At 51.5% G+C, this 25,976-nt stretch overlaps 1 protein-coding gene across 4 annotated transcripts in view; it reads left to right on the top strand.

Annotated features, from left to right (window-relative positions):
• Positions 282–25,976, top strand: part of TSPAN18 (tetraspanin 18) — a 203,068-nt gene continuing 177,373 nt past the window's right edge. For all 4 annotated transcript variants that reach the window (XM_018059207.1, XM_018059205.1, XM_018059206.1 and 1 more), the window contains exon 1: positions 282–577. The gene's annotated coding sequence lies outside the window, so the exon portion shown is untranslated. The remainder of the gene's footprint in view (positions 578–25,976) is intronic.

The raw sequence follows: 25,976 nt of genomic DNA, 5'->3' as shown, positions 1-25,976 counted from the left end.
GAAGGAAGGGGAGAAGAGCAGGGAGAGGCCCCAGGGGCCCCCGGGGCGAGGCCGGGATGCCGTCCAGAAGGCAGGGACCGAGGCCGGGAGGGAGCGAGGGGGGCCGGGCCGCCGGCGGAGACGTGCCTTCGCGGCGGCGGTGGCGGCGGCTGCGGCGGCGGCGGCGGCTGGAGACTGAAGGGGAGGAGGTTCGGGGAGGGGAGGGCGCGCGGGCGAGAGCGAGGGAGGGACGGAGCGGCGGCGGGGAGGTGGGGCCAGCGGGCGGGCGGGCGGCTGCAGCTGCCGCCGGCGACTCCGGGGCTCCAGGCTGCGGGGCGGACGCAGCGCCGAGCGATCCACCGCGGAGCCGCGCGAGGCCGCCCGAGCCCCGAGCCCCGAGCCCCGAGCCCCGAGCGAGCGCCGCGGCCGCCGCGGCCGCCTCGCGCCAGTCTGTCCCTGGACGCGCTGCCGCCGCCGCCACCGCCGGGAAGGCAGCGGGCGCCAAGCAAGTTGCGAGCGCGCCTCTCCGCCCGGGGGAAAGTTTCCCCCGCGGCCGCCGACGCGAGTTGGCACGGGGTCCGGCCGCTGCGGCTGGAAGGTAGGGGCCCCGCACCTCTGTGCCCTCCGCGCGCCCCGCCGCCGCGCCCCCCAGGGGACTTGGGGACCCACGCGCGCCCCCCACCCCCACCCCGGCGTGGTGGGGGTGGAGGGTGGAATGGGGGGGCCCTCCCAGGATGGTCCTGGGGAAGCCCGGGAACCGAGTTCTACTTCGGCTATAGGCTGGGGAAGGGGCGGGGAAGACGTGCTCGCCTGCATCCGCGCTCCGAACCCGCCGAGGGCCGGCGGCGTCCCCCGGGGACAGGTGCACCACGGCCCCGCGCTCCGGGCCGGGTGAGTGGGGGGCGCCTGCAGAACGGCGCGGGGAGGGGGGCAGGTGTGGTTACGAGGTCTGGGGGCTCGGCGAGGGCTGAGTCCGGAGGGGAGGGGGTGCGCGCCACGCCGCTCTGTGAGGGGATGGGGAGGGGGCGCAGGTAGGGACTAGGGATTAGGAGCTAGGATCAGGGCTGTGGGGATAGCCCGGCCCAGCGGGGCCACTGAGGGCCGGCCGCCTTCGGGGTCCCTGGGAGCGGGCCGGGGCGGGGGCGCCACGCTTTCCTTCGGGGAGGGGGGTGGTTCCCCCTTTATTCCGAACGCGGTGTGTGCGGTTTGGGGAAGCCGAGACTCCGAGGTGCTCGGTGGATCCGAAACTCGAGCACATCCAGATTTAGGGGCGCAGCGGAAGAACGCTTGGAGGGTTGGCGGGCACGGGTGGGTTCGCGCCGGCTTGGCGTCCCGGCCGTATTGAGGGGAGTTGGCTCCCGCCAGGGGGCGCCCCTCTCTGGCCCTTTCACCCCTAGAAAGGCGAGTTCTGGTTTCAGCGAGACAAACGCACGGAAATCCAGGAGCGACAGACCGCAACCACAGACCACTCCTCAACACACGAGGGACCCCCCCTGAGGAGCACCGCACCCCGGCGGAAAGGGGGAGAGGGTCGGAGTGTGAAGCTGGGGTGCCCTCAGTTATAACTGTGCATAGGAAAGCTTGGCTTTCAAAAGCTGGTTTTTCTTGGGCGACCTGGCAGGATGTCTGGGTGAATAAAAAAAATTTTACCCCCAGAAAAACAAAAAGGAGGGGAACTTTACATTAACAGCAGATCGGTGTGAAATGATTGGATGGGAGAATTAACTTTCTGAGGTTTCTATGAAGCCTGAAACCTAACTGGCTGAATGCACCCTTTTTGTGAAAGTTGTACCTCTGTTCCAGGGATCTGGCCAGAGCCTTTTCTTGTGTGGGTGGGTTGAGAGTCTTGGGGTGGATCCTTTCTCTGGGCACAGGGTGGGGTTGATGGGGGCGCCTAAAAGACTTTAGCAGTCCAGTGGTAAATTTCTCAAACAAGAGCCCCTCCTCTTGGGGTCTGGAGTCCACAGGCCACATTCATCAGCTCATTTCACAATTATTGGTGGAAACCTGCTGTGTGTCCCACTGTGGGACTAAATTTAGGGCCCCTGTGTGTTGAACCTGTGAGTCTGTGCTAAGGCCTTGGAAAGGAGAAAACTGCTGGCTTCTATGAAGAGCATCCTCTTTGTCACGGGTGGGGCTGTTCGACATTGAAGGGACACTAAAGGGACTGTGGTCTCATCTTTCTCTAATTCTCTCCCTCCTCCCAGCGCCCCGAGTGAGTACAACTGAGCAAACCTAAGAATGCGCAGTGGCCTCGTAGCGGCCCGTGCAAGTTTTCATCTTTCTCTCGGCTCCAAACAGTGGCTCATGGGGCAGCCCTCCACCCACCCACCCCCAGCCCCCCTCCTCCTTCCTCTCATGTCCCCAGAGTCCCTTGCAAAGGTGATGAAAACAGGGTGGTCCTTGAAAGAGAGCTGAGGTTCTTGCTTTCGGTGTAGCAAATGTGTGTGTGTGTGTTTTTTTTAATTGGATGCTCTCAAATTGCTGTAGGACAGAGTTGCCCTGAAGAAAGAGCAGCATGGTTTTTATTTTGAATAGAAGAGGACATGAAGGGAGGAGACAGAGGAAAGGGTGGAGAGGCCTGCTGTCTCTGGGTTTGTCTTCAAGACATTCCACGGGGCCAGAAAACAAAAGGAGTTGTTTTGTTTGTGTTCAGTTTTGGTTTTTGACTCGTTTTTCGGTGGAGGGAAGCCTGCCCAGAATAGCCCTCCTTGGAACCTGGGAGTGAGCAGGGGGCCCCCAGAGGGCTGGCAGGTCTGCGTTCTACCTGTCTTCCCTGCCCACCCCCTTCACACCCAACCTGCCCCGGAAAGAGGAGGGGACTGAGACTCTGAGGCAGCGGACATCCATGTTTGAGTACCATGTGTGGGCTCAGCGTGCTCCCTGGGAAACCCTAAGATCTCTGATCCAGTAGAATTTCAGGTCTCCTGGTCCAACAGGCCCCAGATGCATTCAGATGGCAGACCTCTGGGGTGTCTTTACCCAGCCCAAGGCTGAAATGGCAGTATATGGACGAAAGTTCCAGACCACTTTTTAGAGGCATCAGTTCATCTGGAATAGGAATTAGGACATCTTGGGTTGGTCCAGCAAAAACTGCCCCCCGCCTCCTTTCAAAACTGCCTCGTCAGCCGGGAAAAAGCTCCCTGAATTACGGAATGAATTTTTAATGGTCTGGGGCCGGGCTGGGGTTGGAGGAGGCAGAATGGAGATAGAGCACAGGGTAAACCTGTAAGATGAGGGTGTCGGCCCAGGAGATTCCGAGGGGGGCCTTTGCAACTGACATTTCAGGGTGCTAGGCAACCGTCTGTCTTCCGTCCAGTGAGGGGCACCTCTTCTGGCCATGTCTTGCTCTGCTCTGCCCCTGCAAAGCAACGTGAACCAGGAGCCTGTCAGCCATCAGACTGTGGCTTGGGGACAGAGAGGGTGGTGTTGGTGACCAGTTCCTGCTGGGCTCCACATTTCTGCCTGCAAGCTTGTACACTACCTTTCTCTGGATGTCTGTCCAGCTTTCACTGTCTCCGTTTTCCTGGGAAGAGCAAATGGTGGCCCCTGTTAGGGACCCCTCTTTCCAGAGGGCTGCTTTCCTGGTCTATTTCATCAGCCATTGAGAAGGAAAACCAGGAACATTTGTTCATGCTCAGCTGGGACACAGCAAAGGGAGGGGGCCCTTTGGAAGCCAGCACTTTGGTCCCCCAGAGCAGATGATGGGTTGATGGGTATTTTCACAATCTGATGCTGTTAAGTAACCCACCAGCCCGGGCTCCTCCTGCTGCACGGGCTGCCACCTTGGACCCGCATCAGCGCTCTGCCCTGGGTGGTTGGGGGATAGAGTGTGCAGATAATGAAACGCTGATTAAGAAGAGAGGGAGAGAGACATGAGCCCCAGTGTTTGCAGCTGGCAAAGCAGATCTTTCATCTCGGCACTTGTTATCTTAAGGTCCAGCCCTTGCCCCTTGTTGGTACCCAAGACTACTGGTTTAATTAGTAATTAAACCACTTGGAGATGAGCAAAATCACGTGCACTAGTCGTATGTGTGTGTGTACTTACTGATTGGCAACAGGATGCAGTGGAAAGGGCACTGGACCAGCTGAATCAGAAGTAAGGAGACCTGTGGTCTAGCCCCAATTCTGTTACAGCTGGAGCTGTGGGACCTTGAATGAGTCACTACCCCTCTCTGAGCCTCAGTTTCCCCATCTTTCTAGATGCAGCATGGTGAGGTAGTTAGGCTGCTTAGGTTTGAATGTCAGCTTTCTTCTACTTATTAGCTGTGTGACCTGAGGCCATTCAACCTCTGGTGCCTCAGTTTCCTGATCTGTAAAATGGGACTAATAATACTCCCTCAGATTGTTGTGAAATGTCAACAGGATAAAACATGTGAAACAGCACGGTGCCAGGCAGGTAGTAAATGCTCAACAAACCTCCAGTATCATCACCGTCATTATTATTACTTCTGCTATTACTGTTATTGTGAAATGGGGGGCGGGGATCAACGTTGATCCTTTCCAGCTCTTATATTTTGGGGCATGGTATACGTGTGTGTGTGTGTGTGTGTCTACTTTTGAGATGGAAGACTAGGGTGAATATTTTTGTTGCTTGTTTTCTTTTCCTTCCTTTCCCTGCCTCACTGGAGGGACTCCTGAGTTAAAATCTTGTGCATGTTCTCATGATAGCCCCATCCTTGTGGCAGGAAGCCCAATGTGACGTCACTGAAAATATCCTTCTTTCTGGCACTTGAGGGATGATATTTCATCAGCTAGTAGATGCCCATCCTTTGTCTCCCACCCTTAACCATAGTACGAAGACCATATGTGCAGATAATGAGTTTAAGCTGATAAACAACTCCCAGATTCACCCAAATAAAAGGCCATCCTCCTAGAAGACACTTTCGACTTTAAAATAAATAATCTGGCTCCTTAGCTGCATTGCACTATGTCTGGCTGGCCCTGTTTCCCTCTCAGCGTTCTGCCCCTCGGTCTGTTGCAGGGACGTGGGCCGGGCCAGACCCGTGGTCTGGGCTATGTCAGCCATCCTGGCGGGGCAGCCTCTAGCGGCACTGCGGCCTCATCTCCCTCCAGCAGAGGCTGTTCTCTGAGCCATTCCAGCGATGATCAGATGGCAGATGTTTGGGGAGTGCTTACTGTTGGCCAGGACCTGGACAATGCTTCATCTCACCGCCAACCCTGAAAGCTGGTCCAGATATTGCACCCATTTCACAGATTAGAATGTAGGGCTCAGAAAAAGCAAGTCAGTAAGTTGTTGAGGGGGGGGCTGGAATTAGATCCTAGGTCGATCTGTTTCTCCCTTTTGTGCTTGAAACCATTCTGTGATGTTTCTCTCCCATCAAAACCGCCTGTGGAGCCCCAAAGCCCAGGAAAGATTTCCCTGAGATATAATCAGGCCCCTTTCTCCCTGCTTTTGCTCATCTTCCAGGCTCAGAGTGCTTTATGAGATGCTCTTTTTTCACCCTGTGTTGATTACTCAGCCATCCTGGGGACGCTGAGAGGTAGGAGTTTTTTGGGACAAGGCTGCTTATAGGAAGGGGATGATCTCATTCAGCCGCAGAAAGCTGTAGCTGACAGAGGATGCGTGTTGGAGTCACCGACGTGAACTTGCTTCTTCTGCCTGCCGTTTACGGGCTATGTGGCCTTGGTTTCCACTACCAAGTGAAGTAACACCAGCAACCACAGCAGATGACTCCAAACTCTCAGTGGCGTAACCCGTGGGAGCAATTCTCACTCATGCTACTCGTCTAGCATGGATCTCTGCTCCACACGGTCTCTTAGGGACCCAGGCGGATGGTGGCTACACTGTCGTTGTAGCTGCACATCCTGGGTGATGCGGCATCCGCAGTTACTGCAGGAGGAGAGGAGAGTGATGGAGAAGGAAGAGGCCCGGGAAGACTCCACGGCCTCAGCTGGAGGAGACACAGTCACCTCAGCTCTGGTGCACCAGGCAAAACTGTCACCTGGCCCCAAACCAGCTGCAAGGGAGGCTGCTATTTACCAGGCACTAACTCCTTGCGTTTCTATTTCCTGGATAGAATACTTTGAGGATTCACTGAGATGATGCATTTGAAGCTTCTAGCATAGACCTGGCACATAGTCAGTCCTTAAAACATGGACGCTTCCTTTCCTTACTGATCCTTGATGTGCATTGCTCTCGGAGAAGGCACCGGCGACCCACTCCAGTACTCTTGCCTGGAAACTCCCATGGACGGAGGAGCCTGGTGGGCTGCAGTCCATGGGGTCGCTAAGATTCGGACACTACCGAGTGACTTAACTTTCACTCTTTGCTTTCATGCACTGGAGAAGGAAATGGCAACCCACTCCAGTGTTCTTGCCTGGAGAATCCCAGGGATGGGGGAGCCTGGTGGGCTGCCGTCTATGGGGTCGCACAGAGTCGGACACTACTGAAGCGACTTGGCAGCAGCAGTGCCTTGCTCTTAGGAGATTACAGACCTGGAAACGAAGTGTTCCAGACGTGTACCTGGAAACGATCTCTGGGCAGATGATGTAGTGCCCATAATACACGGCAGAGAGGCAGGGCTCAGATAGGCCCAGGGACTGGCCCGTGAACACACAGCACGGGCGCGGAGCCAGGCCCTTGACCTCAGCCCCAGAGCACCCATGGCCTCCTTTGCCCTGCTGAAATTTGCTACTCTGAGGACTTCTTCCAAGACCCTCCAGAACCTACTTCTTCTTGTTTCCTCTTCCCACTCCCTAATGGGGAAGAGCTCTGTGTTCATCTTCTGTGTGTGCAGGGGCAGGGGGAGAGGAGGCTGGGGGAGACTGCAGGAACTATCTGGAAGCTGAGGCAGTAGCGCTGGGGCTTGAGAAGGCTTGGTTGTAAACACTCACAGTGAAAGCCTTAGGCATTTGGGCCCTGCATACACTGCTTTGGGAACTGCTGTGCATTCAAGCTTTGGGGTGCCCCCCGAATGACACAGAAAGTTACCTGGGCTTCCTGTCCCATCTCTGCAGCCTCCTGCTTCCCCTTTCACTCCTTGTGGGACTGAGCAAGTAAAGAGAGGGAGTCTAATGAGGCTTCCCAGCCCTGTTTTTCTGAGAACAGTAAGATGGTCAAACTTAGATTCGAATCCTGACTCCTCTGCTTTAGCATGAGTGCATCTTTCTAAGGCTCAGTTTTCTTCTCTGTAAAATGGAAAGAATGTAGAAAGCTATAAAGCTAATTAAGCGCCTGGCACTTAGTAGGTGTCAGGATGTTTGCGCATTGCTTCTCACCCACTTAAGTTAGAAGGGAGCGAAGCCTCTGGCCAGGGGCCAGCATCTGAGGCGAGGCTCCAAGTGCTCACCCCTCCCCAATGTCCCCCCCACCCCCCAACACACCCATCTTTCACTCCCGTCTCTTGAATGGAGAGACTCTGGGCTCCCATCCTGGGTGGCCTCGGGCTGGGCTCTTGTGTTGAACTAATACAGCTTCCATTTGAAATGGGAGAAGAATTTGGAGCCCCAGCCCTTGGATTTAGGCCCATCTTTTCATGTCTAATTACCACTGTGGGCGCAGGGCCTGGGGGTACTGCTGAGAGAGGCCCCCTTCCTTGGTGCTGCCTCTCCGGTTGGGACAGATTGCCGCGTTCTCGCTGGCCAAGAGTGCCTCAGCCTCCTGGGGGTGCGGTAGCCCGCCACCACCTGGTTCCTGGCACACAGGGCTCCCTCCCCAGGGCGAGCCCAGGGTACTCACTTTGTCTGCACTTTTAGCTCCCAGGGTGATGATGGGCTCCTCTAGCCAAAATATAAACACCCCTAGGATAATGGGGATTTACTGTCCCCTCCCTTGCAAAAGACATCCCAGGAATAGCTGGTGGACTGGACACTGGGGTGGAAGGGTCTTTGGGAAGGTTTGGCTCCTCAAGACAGGATTCAGAGGTGGCCTGTGTACCCCTGAGTAGAGGAGACAATTGTTCTGGGGGCACAGAGAGACTGGCTTTCCACTGCGGCTGCCACCAAGATGCTCACAGCTTCTCTGAGAAGCAGTGGGGTGTGGGGTGGGGAGCAAGCCAGTTAGGTTATGAGTCAGGCACTGTGAGGTCCCTAAAACACATCTCATTCACTCCTGCCCCCAGAGGTCAGCTGCTGCAGCCCCTCCCCACTAAACCCTGGGGCAGAGCTTTGGACCAGCTTTAAGAGCCCGACGAGGCTGTATTGGTTTCCCAGGGCTGCAGTGATAAATACCCTAAACTGGGAGCTTCAGACCACAGACATTCATGCTCTCCCAGTTCTGGGGGCTGGAAGGCCAACGTCAAGGTGTCAGCAGGGCTTCAGGGCAGGGTCGGTGTCAGCAGGGCTCCAGGGGAGATCCCTTGCTCCAGGGGAGAGTCGGTGTCAGCAGGGCTCCGGGGGAGGGTCCCTTGCTCCTGGGCTGTTGGCGGCTCTTGCTCGTCCTTGGTTTGTAGACGTGTCGCTCCAGTCTCCTCTTCTGTCGTCACAAGATGTTCTCCCTGGGTCTGTCCTTCCTCTTCTTATGAGGGCTCCAGTCACATTGGATTAGAGCCTAAGGACCTCATCTGAACTTGATGACATCGGCAAAGACCCTGTTTTCAACTAAGGTCACGGACCAGCGGGTTAGGATGGCAACACAGCTTTGGGGGGCACACAGTTCACTCCATAACAGGTGGGTATGTTATCACTCAAGGTCATTCAACTATACAATTAGTAACGGGTAATCTCTGTACATTTCAGTCTCTTTATCAATAAAGTGAGGATTTGCACCCACTTTGCCTAGTTAAAAGCATCGGAAGAGTCAGTGTCTGCATCAGACACACTCTTTCCACTGCTGACATTTGTCAGATGCTGCTTTCCATATTTGTTCCCTCCCAACAATCTTGGAGGGGCTTCCCAGGTGGCGCTATTGGTAAAGACCCTGCCTGCCAGTTCAGGAGATGTAACAGACATGGTCTCAATCCCTGGGTCGGGAAGATCCCCTAGACAAGGAAATGGCAACCCACTCCAGTATTCTTGCTTGGAGAATCCCATGGACAGAGGAGCCTGGTGGGCTACAGTTCATGGGGTCACAAAGAGTTGGAGGCGACTGAAGCAACTTAGCACACAGCACACAATAGGCTTGGAAGGGTGTTAGGTGTTCAATATGGGCTTAAGAAGCATCAATGCCTGTGGATTGCAACTAATTGCAGAAAGGATGTTTTCTACAAAGAATGATTTGAAAGGACTGCAAGAAAGGCACCCTTTACTTTTTTTTTTTTTTTTTTTGGTTTGTCTTTCTGGGGGGTGGGGTGCCTGTTGTCTCTATCTCCTCTCAGGCTAAGAATGTCTGGTCCTGATGAATTATCCTTGCTGTTTATCCTAGGTTCACCTTCAGCACCAGAGATCACTATGATGTTGGCAAGTTGGGTTCTTCTCCCCTGGGGGTGGTGTCCCAACTTCTCTGCATGAGAAGGGGGCCTAGGACGGACTAGCTGAGGCTCCCAGCCCCCGAGCCCATCCCACAGGGACCCTGGAGGGTTTGGAGGCTCAGCTGCGGAGGCCGAAGTTCAGATACACAGCTCTATCCTATGCATTGAAAGCAGAAGAGGCAACATGCCACGCAGGGTTAGGCGTTCTGAGCGTAAGGGCCCTGGCTCAAGTCCCAGTTCAGCCACAGTCCATGACTTTCAGTGGCCTTTAACCAAATACTTAAGTTCTCTGTACCACCATAAGGATTTTTTTGTTTAAATTGAGGTCTAATTGACATAAACCATTATATTAGTTTCAGATGTACAACATAATTACCCAATTTTTGTATGTTTTGTGAAATGATCATCATTTTATCTTTTATGAAGATAAAATAAGATTAAAATGCATAAATGTATCTTGTAGGATTGAGCGTGGCACCTCAAAAGTGTTCAATGAATGTTGGAATTATTCTAATTACTTTATTTATGATGTGTTTTCCTCAGTGGGATGAGGGCAGAGACTTGTCTGTCTCATTCTTCATGGTGCCCACAGCGTGTGTAACTCAGTGCCGGGGACAGAATAGATGGATGTTCATAGGTGTTCATACATGCTGAATGAATGAATGACTGAAATTCTTAGAGCTGTTTGGGATCTCATCTTTCTTTGCTGTGCACCGAGGCCTCTACCGGTAACCCCCTTAGGTGGGGGCACTGAGGATAGTATGGGGACAAACCCAGGCGGGTGGCAGGGGTGCCAGGAAAAACTCATGAAAGACAGATACATCTGGGGGCTTGGGCAGCAAAGGCCTCCCCATGGAAGTAAGTACAAGTTAAAGCTTGAGGGATGAGGAGGAGCTGGGGAAGAGGAGCCTGGAAGGTTGCGGGTGCCAGGAAGCAGGCTGTGTGGTGGCCGCTGGGGAGAGCCATGCTCACAAGCTTCCAGTGCCCCGAGACCCATGAGGGAGCAGACGGCCACCCCCAGCAGAGACACTGGCCCACACGCTGCCACACGGACGGCCAGTCCTCCTCCAGTATTGTTACCTAGCAGGGGTGCCTCACTCGAGGTGGCCGGATCTATGAGATGCCAGCTGGATCAGAGGCTCCTCATCCCATTTATAGACCGTTAACTCTCAGATTCTCATTCTTCCCTATCGCCTTAAAAATAAAATTCAATTTACTGACGTTCAACCTGCTTGCTTTGTTAGAGGAAACATCTGTTGTGTAATGTGATCGTGCTAGCCGTGTTGAACTCTTTTGGAAACCCTTTCCATAGATTCTCACTTGCGTTTATTTTAGCGTATGTGCTGCCGAAGCGAGCACCTCAGTTGCGTTTCTAAGACTTTCTGGCAACTTTTGCCCCTTCTGCCACCCAAGCCTACCACCCTCTGCTCCAGCCTACAACCACCTGGCTTCCTTCTCTTGCCCTTACCTGCTTTAGTCCCTCAGTTGTGTTCAATTCTTTACGACCCCATGGACTATATAGCCCAGCAGGCTCCTCTGTCCTGGGGAATTCTCTAGGCAAGTATACTGGAGTGGGTTGCCATGCTTCCTCCAGGGAATCTTCCCAACCTAGGGATTGAACCCAGGTATTCCTCACTGCAGGCAGATTATTTACCATCTGAGCCACCAGGGAAGCCCATGAATACTGGGGTGGGTAGCCTATCCCTTCTCCAGGGGATATTCCTGACCCAGGGATCGAACCAGGGTCTCCTGCATTGCAGGTGGATTCTTCACCAGCTGGGCTACCGGGGAAGCCCCGATGGCTCCACTATCCTCTTCTTAACAGGAAGTTGGTCAAAACTGGGTGATTGTTGACTTGTGTGTGTGTAATTATTTAACTTCCATCTCCCCATTCTAGTGTAACCCCTGGAGGGCAGGCACCCTGTCAGCCTTGGCCCATGCCTGGATTCCAGGCACCTGGCAGGTGCCCACAAAATGCCTTCCTCCATTCTTACCCTTTGCAGACTGGTCTTTTTCAGGTGGTTTCGGGTAATGAGTGTAGCTAGTGTGTATTGATCAGTTTCAGTGTGCCAGGCACTTACGAGCCCTATCTCATCCAAAGGGGTGGTTTACAGTCCCAACTCTGCCACTCACCAGCTCTGCAGGGCTGGGCAAGTTACTCAACCTCTCTGTTCGTTACTTTCTTGTCCATAAAATGGGACTAAAAATAATACCTTATTTATTGGGTTGTTGTGAACACTAAGTAAGTTAATTGCTATCTAATTTATTTTTTCGCAGTTTTAGGTAGAAGGATAGAAGTTCATGGTCAAGGTGTTGGCAGATTCAGTTTCTTCTGACGTCTCTCTCCTAGGCTTGCAGCAGGCTGTCTTCTCCCTGGATCCTCTGTGCTCATGTACCTCTGGTGTCTCCTGGGGATCCAATCTGGTGTCCCCTGGGGGTCCAAATCTCTTTTTATAAGGGCATTAGTTGGACTGGATTACGACCCACCCTAAAAGCCTCGTTTTAATTACAGCAGTACATGGTCTGTTCCCTGGCTCTGCTCCTCTGTGGGACACCGAGGTCTTCTCTTTTGGAGCCAGTTCGTGTCTTATCAGCCAGAGTGGGAGGAAATCAGGATCCAGGGGTCTGAGAGGCCTCTCACCCTGGCCCTTTGCTCCCCTCTGTTCCTTAATTCCTTTGTTTTGACAGCAGCTGCCAAACCTCTAAGGGAACTGGGGCCCATGGTACTGCAGGTGGGCTGAGAGGGAGGTGAGAAGGAAGTGGGAGGGTCCTAGGAAGTCAGGGGGATCATTGATTCTGGGTTTTTCCTCGCTCTCTATAGTTCGGAGAAGGCAATAGCACCCCACTCCAGTACTCTTGCCTGGAAAATCCCATGGACAGAGGAGCCTGGAAGGCTGCAGTCCGTGGGGTCGCTGAGGGTCGGACACGATGAGTGACTTCACTTTCGCTCTTCACTTTCATGCATTGGAGAACGAAATGGCAACCCACTCCAGTGTTCTTGCCTGGAGAATCCCAGGGACGGGGGAGCCTGGTGGGCTGCCGTCTATGGGGTCGCAAAGAGTCGGACACGACTGAAGCGACTCAGCAGCAGCAGCAGCAGCATAGTTCTTTTTCTTTTCTTTTCTTTTTTTTTTTTTACTTTTCAGAAGCTCTTTGAAATGAATCACTTTTTATTGGTAAAAGACCAGAGAAAAAATAATCAGAATAAACACAGTAAGAGAGTATAGAAATAGGACAAAAGCAGATTCATTGGAAACCGAGTTTTAAGCCCATCTCCTTACCCAGACCTGTTGTGAGCAACCCCCAATCCTGCTGAATTGTTTGCCCAGTAAATGAGCCCAGCTGTGTATATGGTGCCCGTTATTCCTATATACAGTAGGTCCCTTATGTATGAAGGAGTTCCATTTCCAAGAACACGTTCGTAAGTCCAGTTTGTAAGTCTAACAGTTAGCCTAGGTACCCAACTGTGTGTATATATGTCCTATATACAGTATAGTGAAGTGAAGTCGTTCAGTCGTGTCCAACTCTGCGGCCCCATGGACTGTAGCCCACCAGGCTCCTCCACCCATGGCATTTTCCAGGCAAGGGTAGGAGCCTCCAGAGTGGACTGCGGGGTAGGGAAGAGGCACGGCTCCCATGTCAGTGACTTGCCGCGTTTCCTTGGGATGGGTGCCTGGATACGCCTGTGTGGACAGCGTGATGCCTTTGCTGGATTCCCTCCTGCTGAACTGAATTGCTTTTCTGGGACACACCTCTTTCTCGCTGCTCCTCCATGCAGACAGTCTGTGGTGACCTCCTCCTGTGGAGTGGCCAGCCTGGGTCAGTGGCCATCTTCTCATTCCATGGTTCCTGGATCCTCTCTGGCCTCTTCCTGGCCCCTGCCCATCCCCACTTAGTCCCTACAGATGTCATTTTGACCCTTTCATCTCATGGGGCCGGGAGCCTGCCCTGGTGGGGTCTCTGAAAGACCCTGGGGCCCTTTGGAGAGCATTTGTGAGAGAGGGGTTAGCAGGTCACTCCAGAGAGTGGTTTCCACCTTCCCCCAGGGTTGGACGAGGACGTCCGCTGGCAGATCAAAAGGCTTTTTGTTGTTGTTTTATTTTCCTTTCCAGCGGCTTCTTGCTGGGGAAGCAGGCTGCGGAGCCAAGGCAAACAGAGCGACCTCTGAGGCTGCTGCTGCTGGTTCTGTGAGGCTGAGGAGATAGAGGTCAGGTTGCAGGGGCTGCGGAGGGGTTAGAGTGGGGGCCACAGGTGGTGGCTCTCCCCGGGGGAGGGGCCCTTCCCTCTTCTGATCCCAGAGACCAAATGGGGACTACGGGGGCCAGGGTCAGAACCTGGGATGGGCTCACGAAAGCCTGGGAATTGGGTGGGGGCACCAAGAGGACTGAGGACGCATGGCAACCCACTCCAGTATTCTTGCCTGGAGAATCACCACGGACAGAGGAGCCATGGGGTCGCGGAGTCAGACATGACTGAAGCGACTTAACATGCACGCACCAAGAGGGCTGGACTAGATCCAACACCTGAATTGCCGTCCTTACCGTTGTCCCCAACTGAAGAGGTGGGGCGAGCGCTGGACTGGGAGTCCAGATAGTCAGAACCTAGACCTAACCCTGTTTGGGCTGCAACCAGCGCTCGAGTCTGCTGCGGACCTCTGACATCACACCCACAGCCTGGGGAGCGCGACTGCTCCTCCTCCACGTGTCCTCTGACTCCAGAACCGCCCCTCAGTGTCTCCATCAGGGACTACAACCGAAAGGCCTCGAATCCCCTGGAGAAAAGCGCTCAGGAAGCCAAGGCGTGGTTGTTGATGGAAGCGGGGGTGTTGTTTAAATAAATTAAAAGTGCAAGAGGAAAATCCATCAGCAATATTCTCAATAGCGGGGATGATATGCCTAACATTTCCTCCCTTTCATTTGATCATTTTCTCTTCTCAAAATAGTTTGGAGAAAGAAAATGTCTGATGATTCGCCACACAATAAGCTCAAATAAATATAGTCTTTAAAAAAAAAAAGTGGTTGCTATGTAATTGAATTGAAATAATAGGCAATTTTTGTTTCTAAGTAGCCCTACCATTCACAAAGCTCTATTCAAACCTGTTGGAGAGGTGCATGTGTGTGTATTTGTGGGCAAAGAAAAATAAAGATCTCTGTTAAGGAATCTTTAGGCAAAGCAATAATAATGATAACAATATATTTAAATAAGGTTCGGTGCATGTCTGCTGGGGAGAAACGTACAGGATTAAAATTAAATGCTTTTCTAGAAGGAAGAGTTCCGAAGGCAGCTGTAGAACCCAGGTGGTATTTGAGTGGGGATGTAAAATAAGTAAGGGAGAGTTCCGGCTTCTGAATTCCACACTTCAGATCCTGACAGTTCAAATCCTCACCAGCTACCTGGCCTTGGCAAGTTTTTAATCCTAACTGAACCTCAGTTTCCTCATCTGGAAAAGAAGGGGACAGTACAAGCTGGATCCACCTGCTGCTGCGTGTGGCGTGACCTTCTACACTGGTCCTCTTTCCTCCCCTTTCCATCCCAGAAGCACAGCAGAAATTTTCCATGTTTCCAGTAGACACCCATGTATATGATCTCATTTGATGCCCAACAGTCCGATTGGGGTGAGATTTTTAATCCTTGTTTTATGGAAGGGAAACTGGAGGTGCTAAGATAATGGAATGCCATACATCACCCAGTTGTTTGGAGTGGTATGAGAAACTGGAAGGGTTTCTCTGAACCATTGCAAGGCCCAGCCTTTTCCATTGCAAGAGGATCCTTGCCTGGGAGGTCTGTTGAATGCAGAAAAGGGTTCCTGGTGTTGCCTGGTGTAGACACTCTTTCTTTCTTTCTTCCGCTGCGTGTCCAGTCAGCTCTCCACATCCGCAGATTTTGCATCCGTGGATTCAACCAACTGTGGATTGAAAATATTCAAAAGTAAAAATTTCAGAAAGTTCCACAACAAGCAAAATGTGAATTTGCCACACTCCAGCAACTATCTGGGCTGCCCCAGTGGCTCAGCGGTAAAGAATCCACCTGCAAATGCGGAAGATGCAAGAGACGTGGTTTCAATCCCTGGGTTGGGAAGATCCCCTGGAGTAGGAGGTGGTAACCCACTCCACTATTCTTGCTTGGAAAATTCCATGGAACTTGGAGCCCAGTGGACTACTCCACGGGATGGCAAAGAGTCGGACAGGACTGAGCAACTGAGAGAGAGAGAGAGAGAAAGAGCAACTATTTACATAGCATTTACATTTGGTGGTTCAGATGGTAAAGAATCTGCCTATAGTGCAGGACACTGAGATTCCATCCCTGGGTCGGGAAGATTCCCTGGCAACCCACTCCAGTATTCTTGCCTAAAGAATTCCATGGACAGAGGAACCTGTGCGTCTATGGAAATGCAAAAACTCGAACATGCCTGAGCAACTGATACTTTCACTTTTCCCTTCGGGTATTATAAGCAATAAGATGATGTCCAGGATACAGAAGGATGGTGTAGGTTGTATGTAAATGCTACACCATTTATATGCATGATCAGTGGATTTTGCTATCCATGGAGGCCCTGCAACCAATCTTGAGGGATGACTGTACTAGACTTTTGCTGAAGATTTGAGGTGGAGGGGGCTACATCCAGAGGTGTATAATCACCCAGTCCAACACTGGTCTTGAAGCCCCTGAACCACACCCACTGTGAGGAATTCTCTCCTGGGTCCCTGACTCAGGCTGCACCCTCTTGCCTACCCCTCTCCCCTGTCTCAGGTCCCCTCTGTCCCTCCCTCTGAGGACATGGAGTTTCTGGTCTCCTGGAAGATCCCCTGTTGCTTACGTGGATGACTCAGGCTTGGTACTGCTCTCACTTGGAGAATGATGGGGACTCAGCCTCTCCAGCACCCACCTCATCCTCCTTCCCTCCTGCACAAAGTTGCCCTTTGTCAGAGATTTTTTTTTACCAGTCCTGGCTGGGCTCCTGATGCTCTTGATTTTCTGAGACTATCTGTGCCTTGGTACCTAAAGGTTCTTGAGAGAATATTTTTCTTAAGTGTCCTCCCATGGGGAGCGGCAGGTCATCTCCCTTGCTCACATCTGTAGTCTTATCTCTCCTGCCAGTTAACAGGATGGTGTGAACAGAGGTAGTATTTATTCCCCCAAAGGAGAATTAAGGAGCTGATGTCACACCAATGCGTACACATGTGTGCACTTGGGTGGGTTTTTCTGGGCCCTGAACCTGGGCCTTGGGCTTCCCAGGTGGTGCTAGTGGTAAAGAACCTGTCTGCCAGTTCAGGAGACGTAAGACATGCAGGTTCAATCCCTGGATCAGGGAGACCCCCTGAAGGAGGGCACGGTAACCCATTCCAGTATTCTTGCCTGGAGAATTGCATGGACAGAGGAGCCTGGAGAACTACAATCCATGGGGTCACAAGCAGTCAGACATGCCTGAAGACACTTACCACACACACAAGAACCTGGGCCTTAAGGCATCACCAAGGGCCACATTGGAAATCAGTGCGATGATGAAGGCAGCAGATGACTGTGCCTTTGGGATGGGGACAGGATTAGGGCAAGGTCCATTCCAGCCAGTTCAGTAGTAATGGGATGAGAACCTTGTGGGGCAGCGGTCAGAGCTTGGGCCTGGGGTCAGGCCATCATGGGTAGATTCTGACCCTGTCACTTTCTGGTGTGTGTGTGTGTGTGTGTGTGAGAGAGAGAGAGAGAGAGAGAGAGAGAGAGAGCAAGAGAGAGAGAGCAACCTCGAGTTGGTTTCTTTTCATTCCATGTGAGACTAGATAACAGCAGTGCAGGTTGGTGGGAAGCTGAGTAACTCCATCAGGTCCTGCCATGAACACGAGTCCTCAGAAGTTTGGGGAGAGGTGTGTGCAAGGGCAGGAATTCCCCACACTTTGAGCTGGACGTCTCCCAAGCGCTGCAGGCATTCCGGGTCTCGCCTTCAGTCTCCGATGCAGATATGGGCGTGGACGGGCATGCTGGGTGCCTGCCTCCGCCCCGGGAGCCCCAAAGCTCTATAGAAGGTGAAGACTTTGCAGGTGAAGGTACAGCTGTTCCCAAGGGGGGAGATGCTGTTTTGAGACAATCCAAGGACTCAGTTTTTGGCACCTTTGGCTAAAAATGACCTGGAAAGGCAGATCTGCAGATGTGAGGGATCTTTTAGTATTTTTGAGCTTAAAAAAAAAAATTCTAGCATGAGCAAGGGGAGAAGAGCGAGAAGGAGCCATCTGGCCTGGTTGAGGGGAGAAAATGAAATTGCTTGGTTTTCATTTGCAGCAAAGCACACTGTGAGTTTTTCTGCAAATGTTAATAAAGACAGAAAGCGGTGGGACCACAGAGGTCCCCCCCCCACCCCCCCGGCTGCTGCTGGAAGCTTCTCCATCTTGGAGTCCCTCCCTGGGTTTGTGTGGATTATCGCATTGGAAAAGGACAATTTTCAGCCATGTTGGGTCACCGAACTCAGCTGCATTAGGGAAAATCTCTTTCTTGGAGCCCAGGGATCAGCGTGAGAATGACTTCTCGCCGGCTCTGGGCCGAGGCCTTGCCTCTGAGCTGAGATCCCAGCCCGCGGCCAGCCTGGACGCTGTCTCCACTGTTTACTGCTTAGCGGGGAAGAAGTGAACCAGATGTGACTGGTGCGGGATGAATGAGGTTACCATTGTTTTTCTGGCTTTTTCAGTAGTTCCTAATTGGTTCTGAGAGGTCCCCTGGAGAGAGTGAAAGAGCCCTGGATTAGCAATGGGAAGATGGTTCAAGTTCCCCTTGGGCAAGGCACTAGCCCCCTCTGGGCTTGTTTGCCACCCATAGAACCCGTAGCCAAAACCCCAAACAAACAAAAATCCCAGGGCAGAGATAAATTATCTTCATGGCAAGCTTCTTGGGTTGGCGTGGGAATCAGAATCAAAGCAGTTGAAGAATGGGGCCAGGCTTGGGTTTAGTCCGGATGTAAAAAAAGCTGAGCCACTTAAGTAAGGAGCAAGCATTTCCAGAGGCCAACACTGAAGAGCAGGAGCGTGTGCGTGCTAAGTCGCTCCAGCCGTGTCCGACTCTTTGCAAACCTATGGACCATAGCCTGCCCGGCTCTTCTGTCCATGGGATTCTACAGGCAAGAATCCTGAGTGGGTTGCCATACCCTCATCCAGGGGATCTTCCCCACCTAGGCATCTAACCCACGTCTCCGAAGTCTCCTGTACTAGGAGACGGGTTCTTAACCACTAGTGCCAACTGGGAGGGCCCAGTGGCAAATACATTTAATCTCAAATGCCAAGTCTGATCGATTAGTAGGGCCTGCTGAAGGGTAGATCAGGCTGGGTTACTTGGGCTCAGCAGGAAGGAGGGCCGAGATCAATTATTGATGTCTGCTATGGTTGGAGGAAGGTGGAGTGCTAGCCCACAGGGTAGATTTAGGAACCCTAGGGTGCTGGGTGGGCTTCCCAGGTGGCGCTAGTGGTAAAGAACCCGCCTGCCAATGCAGGAGACACAAGAGATGTGGGTTCAATGCCTGGGTCGGGAAGATCCCCTGGAGGAGGGCATGGCAAGCCACTCCAATATTCTTGCCTGGAGAATCCCATGGACAGAGGAGCCTGGTGGGCTATAGTCCAGAGGGTCACACAGAGTCGGACAAGACTGAAGTGACGTAGCACCTCCAGGGTGCTAGAGACGAGCTGCTGGGAAGCTGGGCGCTCTGGCTTCGTGCTCTATGTCCTCACACAAAGGTTCTTAATTAGGATACATTCCAAAATAATCATGCCTGGGTGTCTGTAGTCTCAGGAAGTCTGATCGGTACTAGCGCAGTGCTGGGCACGTGTAGTTTGAAAAGATTGCTCAAATGATTGCAATGTGTTGGGCTGGCCAAAAATTCTTTTGGGTTTTTCTATAAGATGTTACAGAAACACCCAAACAAATTTTTAGGCCAACCCAATAATTTTATCCTCATAGAGAACTATGGGTGGAGGTTCGTGACATTGTACAGGAGACAGGGATCAAGATCATCCCCAAGAAAAAGAAATGCAAAAAGCAAAATGGCTGTCTGAAGAGGCCTTACAAATAGCTGTGAAAAGAAGGGAAGCAAAAAGCAAAGGAGAAAAGGAAAGATATACCCATTTGAATGCAGATTTCCAAAGAAGAGCAAGCAGAGATAAGAAAGCCTTCCTCAGCGATCAATGCAAAGAAATAGAGGAAAACAATAGAATGGGAAAGACTAGAGATCTCTTCAAGAAAATTAGAGATACCAAGGGAACATTTCATGCAAAGATGGCCACAATAAAGGACAGAAATGGTATGGACCTAACAAGCAGACGATATTAAGAAGAGGTGGCAAGAATACGCAGAAGAACTGTACAAAAAATAGCTTCACGACCAAGATAATCATGATGGTGTGATCACTCACCTAGAGCCAGGCATCCTGGAATGTGAAGTCAAGTGGGCTTTAGGAAGCATCACTATGAACCAAGCTAGTGGAGGTGATGGAATTCCAGTTGAGCTATTTCAAATCCCAAAAGATGATGCTGTGAAAGTGCTGCACTCAATACACTAACAAATTTGGAAAACTCAGCAATGGCCACGGGACTGGAAAAGGTCAGTTTTCATTCCAATCGCAAAGAAAGGCAATGCCAAAGAATGCTCAAAATTGCACTCATCTCACACGCTAGTAAAGTAATGCTCAAAATTCTCCAAGCCAGGCTTCAGCAATACATGAACCGTGAACTTCCAGATGTTCAAGCTGGTTTTAGAAAAGGCAGAGGAACCAGAGATCAAATTGCCAACATCTACTGGATCACGGAAAAAGGAAGAGAGTTCCAGAAAAACATCTATTTTTGTTTTATTGACTATGCCAAAGCCTTTGACTGTGTGGATCACAATAAACTGTGGAAAATGAAAGAGATGGGAATACCAGACCACCTGACCTGCCTCTTGAGAAACCTCTATGCAGGTCAGGAAGCAACAGTTAGAACTGGACATGGAACAATAGACTGGTTCCAAATAGGAAAAGGAGTACATCAAGGCTATATATTGTCACCCTGCTTATTTAACTTATATGCAGAGCACATCATGAGAAACGCTGGGCTGGAAGAAGCACAAGCTGGAATCAAGATTGCTGGGAGAAATATCAATAACTTCAGATATGCAGATGACACCGCCCTTATGGCAGAAAGTAAAGAAGAACTAAAGAGCCTCTAGATGAAAGTGAAAGAGGAGAGTGAAAAAGTTGGCTTACAGCTCAACATTCAGGAAACTAAGATCATGGCATCCAGTCCCATCACTTCATGGCAAATAGATGGGGAAGCAGTGACAGACTTTATTTTTCTGGGCTCCAAAATCACTGCAGATGGTGATCGCAGCCATGAAATTAAAAGATGCTTACTCCTTGGAAGGAAAATTATGACTAACCTAGATAGCATATTCAAAAGCAGAGACATTACTTTGCCAACAAAGGTCCGTCTAGTCAAGGCTATGGTTTTTCCAGTTGTCATATATAGATGTGAGAGTTGGACTATAAAGAAAGCTGAGTGCTGAAGAATTAATGCTTTTGAACTGTGGTGTTGGAGAAGACCCTTGAGAGTCCCTTGGACGGCAAGGAGGTCCAACCAGTCCATCCTAAAGGCGATCAGTCCTGGGTGTTCATTGGAAGGACTGATGTTGAAGCTGAAACTCCAATACTTTGGCCATCTGATGCAAAGAGCTGACTCATTTGAAAAGACCCTGATGCTGGGAAAGATTCAGGGCAGGAGGAGAAGGGGATGACAGAGGATGAGATGGTTGGATGGCATCACCGACTCAATGGACATGGGTTTGGGTGAACTCCAGGAGTTGGTGATGGACAGGGAGGCCAGGTGTGCTGCAGTTCATGGGGTCGCAAAGTCGGACACGACTGAGCGAGTAAAATGAACTGAGCTGAAATGAGAGAAATACTCACTGAAGGACAGCCTTTGACGGCTAACTGAGGTCTCAGTCACTCATCAGTGTGAGTGAGTGAGGGGGAATGTTAGAATCTTCCCTACTGTATCCCATTAACTTGTGAGGCATGGCAGAAGATGGTTTGGCTGGTGGCCACAATGAATGAAGAGCAGAGGCCAAAGGTGCAACGTGAACATGGTGGCCTGCAGGCCAGATCCTAGCTGGAGATGTATTTCGTTTAAGGTGCACAATGTTTAAGACCTAAAACCGACTCAACGTTAAAATATTGGGTGTGCGTGCGTGCTTAGTTGCTTCAGTCATGTCCGACTCTTTGTGACCCAATAGACCGTAGTCCACCAGAATCCTCTGTCCATGGGATTCTCCAGGCAAGAAGATTGGAGTGGGTTGCCATTTCCTTCTCCAGGAGATCTTCCGGACCTGGGGATCGAACCTGTGTCTGCTGGCATCTCCTGCATTGCAGGTGGATTCTTTACCCACTGAGCCACGTAGGAAGCCCAGCTGAAGCATGCCTAGACCATGCATGCAGAGATCATATGACCCACCAATTCCACTCTTAAGTATGATTCCAATAGGAAGGCGTACATGTGCTCCTAAAAGGCATGTATAAGAATGTCCGTGGCCTCATTCTCCATGAGATGTGATACCTGGAAACAACTCAATTTTCATCAGTTCTAGAATGGATCTAGGAGTACGACACAGCAGAGAATGAATGAACTCTTGCCGCTGATGGCAATTTGGGGGGACATCTCGGAAAACTGATATTGAGCAAAAGACCTCAGAGGTGAAAACGAATACACAGAAGGATTCTGTTTATATAAAGTTCAAAGTCAGCAAAATGAAGCTGTGGTGTTAAGTCAAGCCATGATAGTGGTTCCATGTGGGCATAAGTCGGGGAGAGCCTGGAAGAGGGAACCGGGGCCTTCTGGGAGCTGGTTTGTTTCTTTTCGTGTTCTGCCTGCTGGTTTTACAGGTGTGTCCAGTTTGGGACTGTTCATGGAGCTGTGCATTTCAGATCCAGGTACTTTTCTGCTTATAGGTTATATTTCAATATATTGCATTGTTAACAAAACAGAAAACAGAATTCTAGCCAGTTGAAAAAGACGTAGCATAGAACTCTAGGTTTCTGCTTTCCTTGACAAAGGGGCGCCTTCAGGGCAAGAGCAGGCTGGGGGTGAGCAGGGGCTGCCCCCTCAGGGAATGTTGTCTGTTTCAGGTTGTATGTTGGGATTTTCCTTTGAAACGCTGCCCTTGGGGACGGACTCCCAGCCTTCTTCAGAGAGAAAGGCTTTGGGGGTGAGTGATGGGTGATGTAGAACGGGCAAAGTCTCTAGGTCAGGCTGGCTTCGGTCCTGACCATGCGGACACTTAAAATTTTGTAGACATTGGGGGAGTTATTTAGTCTCTCTGAGCCTCAGTTAACCTGTTTGCAAAGCCAGAAGAGTAACACCCACTTCAAAGGATTGTTCGGGGGTCGGGACAAGATTAAGATGAGAAAATGCGTGGTGTGCGTCGTGGCTGGGTCTGCCTGGCAGAGCGACATTTGCCTGGTGCTGTCCCTTCGTGTCCACTGGGGGCACGAGACGCTATGGTCCCTGAGATGTGGCCACCTGGACCCACGTCCCTTTGCTGAGGTCGATGAGGGAGATGGGAGACCTTCTCTCTGGTCCAGTCCTGTGCACCAGGGCCTGAGTTGCATGGAAGGGCAGGGCCTTCCTCTGGCTGGTCAGGGCCAGGCGCCCAGGCAAAGTGATGCCCACAGCTCCTAATAGCTAATACTGCCCATCACGGTGCCAGGCACTCCTGCAGAGGCGGGCATCTGCTTTGCCCTGTGGACAGCTGGGAACCTGCCATCTTCTCTCCCTTCTTGCTCCTGGTGCCTGCTTCTCCATCCTGCTTGCAGTGGCCAGAGCAGCCCTCCTTAAGGGGAGGGACCTCAGGAACAGAGTGCTTCTGGAAGACGCTTGCTGGCTGCATCTCAGCTGCTCACCAGGCTTCCTTATCCCAGGAATCACCCGGGTGAGGAGATGTAGGGACCAAGTGACTTCCCCTCTCCAAGCCTCAGTGGCCTGATCTGGAAAGTGGGTGTTGATCACACCTGCTCCTCAGGGCTGTTCAGGAATCTTAACTATGACTGTGAATGTTACCGTTGCTCTTACTGTCAGCCATGAGAATGCATCAGGTGGGCCATTGAGGGTGGACTTTGGGGTAAAGGATGTGGTTTGAAATGGGCTTTTTGTCTCAGAACAATCTGTTTTGGTTTATTTGACTGTGGGAATTTGAAAACGGCCCAAATGCTTTTCCTCCTCTTGTTCTCTCTCTCCAACACTCGGATTTCCCCTCACTCGCCCGTTCATTCACTCCCCGCTCAGAGCCCTCTTGCTCATGCTTGTTCACACTTCCCTGCTCACAGTCGAAGTGCAGGGGGGAGGTCAGATGCCCCAGAGGTTTCTCCTTCTCCCTCAGAGGCTCGTGCTCATTTTCACACTCAGACTTCCCTCCTGACCCTTGCTCCCCCTCATCCCCTTCACCCCCCGCCCCTCCAAGTCCCAGCAGAGCCTTCAGGTCAGGAGATCTGGTTCTCACCCAGTTTCTTTAACCCAAAGACTCTATGGCTGTGTGACGCAGGCAGAATCACTCAGCCTCTCTGGGCCTTGGTTTCCTCTCTCATACCAGAGGCAAAGCGACCAGTTTGCATTTAGAGGGATTGTCACTTTCTTCTGCAGTATCCCAGAGGCTCAGAGATAAAGTCCTTTCTGCATCTTAATTTCCCTGATGCTGCAAATGAATGGATTCCATCTCATTAGGCAGACTGTGCGCCAACCTGAAGTTGCTCTTTAGCCATTTCCCAGCGCTGAGGAGACATCGTTTTATTTAGAGCCTAGAACTTGAAACGAGGTCAGGAGAAATCAGAAAGTTCAAGACGGTGATTCATGCTTGACTTTGGAGAGACACAACGTCATAGCATCTCACTGGATCCCATTCCTCTTCTTCTTGGTGTCCCCAGGAGAGGTGACTAGGGAAACAGGGATGGTGGTCAGCTTGCCACTGCTGATGCGGGAAGGGGGTGGAAATCAGGAGAAAGATACTATGGTTCCTGCACCGAGCCCAGTGGAAGGATCTGTTTTACTTTGTGTCCCTGTCTCTGCCCCAGGTTATGGCAAATAATGGCATATAGTGTCCTCCTGAATACTTACAACAGCCCTACAGCTTATGTACGAAAATCATCCCCATTTTAAGGATGGTGAGACAGGAGCCTGGGAGGCATGGCTGAGTCTGTGACAGGGCAGCGACCTGCACTTGTGCTAAGCTTTGACCCCCAAAGCACACTGTCCTGAGTGGCCCAGTGGCGCCAACGTGGAGGGGGAAGAAATGGGATTTCAAGATGGGAGTCTGAAAGTTAATCCTCCTCTAGGTCAAGCTCATTATGAACCTTGGGTAAATCTCTTACCCTCTTTGGGGCTCAGTCACTCATTGTAAAGGATTCCTAGGGGGCTCACTGGGTGAAGAATCTGCCTGCAATGCACAAGCTTGATCCCTGGGTCAGGAAGATCCCCTGGAGGCGGGCGTGGTAACCCGCTCCAGCATTCTTGCCTGGAGAATCCCATGAACAGACGAGCCTGGCGGGCTACAGTCCATAGCGTCACAAAGAGTCAGACGCGACTGCAGCGGCCGAGCATGCATGCATGCACGCTCAGAGAGCCCATCCCAGAGTCAGAGGCATTCTGTCCCCAAGTGCTGTTACACACGGATCACCACGATGCCTTTGGATGAAAAACCATTTGCCCGTCAGATGACCTTGGAGTTTCTTAACCAAGGTACCATCTTCAGCATCCCAGATTCCAGACGCCAGAGTGAAAAGGGTCTGGGACGACTTGGTCCAGTGGCATTCAACTCACCTGTGGTCACAGACCTCAAAGAAAGTTCACCATGAAGCCTCCGAAACAACTCAGAGAGGAGCTGCCCTGGTGAAGCAGGCATAGGCGGCGGGTCCCCCTCCCCTCTCCCTCTCCACGTGGGTGTCTCCTGAGGAACCCCTGGGAAACCCATTCTGAGAATCACAGGCCATTAGGTGACAGTTAATGAAACTGAGATCCTGCAAGGGGCATGAACTCACCCAGGAATCAGAGGCTGACATGTCCGCTAGAATCATTTTCATTAGCAGTATCATTTCCCATTTTAAGAAGAGGGCTCTCCTGTGTTTCTTTTGGCCATTGATCTTAATTAATCACCTAGAGATGTGTCTTCCAATATTGACACTTCCTTAGCGGCTGACATTTCTGAATTATTCTCTTCTGCCTTTCTCAAAGTCATAGGTAGAGGTGGATGGATATTTATTGTTAAATCAAGGAAAATGGGGCTTTTGGCTTGGAATCTTTTGAAACAGGGTATTTATCCAAACAATCCTGCTCAACTCTGTAAACATATTTGGCCAAAATAAATAATAAATAAATAAATTGTGAGCAGAACGAATCCACAGATATGGTAGTTTGTCGGGGCTCTTAAGAGCCCTATGGAGATGAAGTATTTTCCTCACTCCCCCTTTTGCAGCCCTCCACCCCAATTTGGTTTTCCAGATCACAAGGTATTCTTCCCTCAACACCTAATTTCCGCACAGATTTAACCAGCAGTGACCTGCCACGTGAAGAGTGTTACTAAGAATCAGTAGGCGTGGGTCTCTGGTGTGTGCTCCACATCTGCTGCATATAAAACACC

This window comes from Capra hircus, chromosome 15 (assembly GCF_001704415.2).
Source record: "Capra hircus breed San Clemente chromosome 15, ASM170441v1, whole genome shotgun sequence".
NCBI classification, from domain to species: Eukaryota; Metazoa; Chordata; class Mammalia; order Artiodactyla; family Bovidae; genus Capra; species Capra hircus.
The sequence above is the reverse complement of the archived record's forward strand: the minus strand, read 5'-3'. Positions and strand labels throughout refer to the sequence as shown.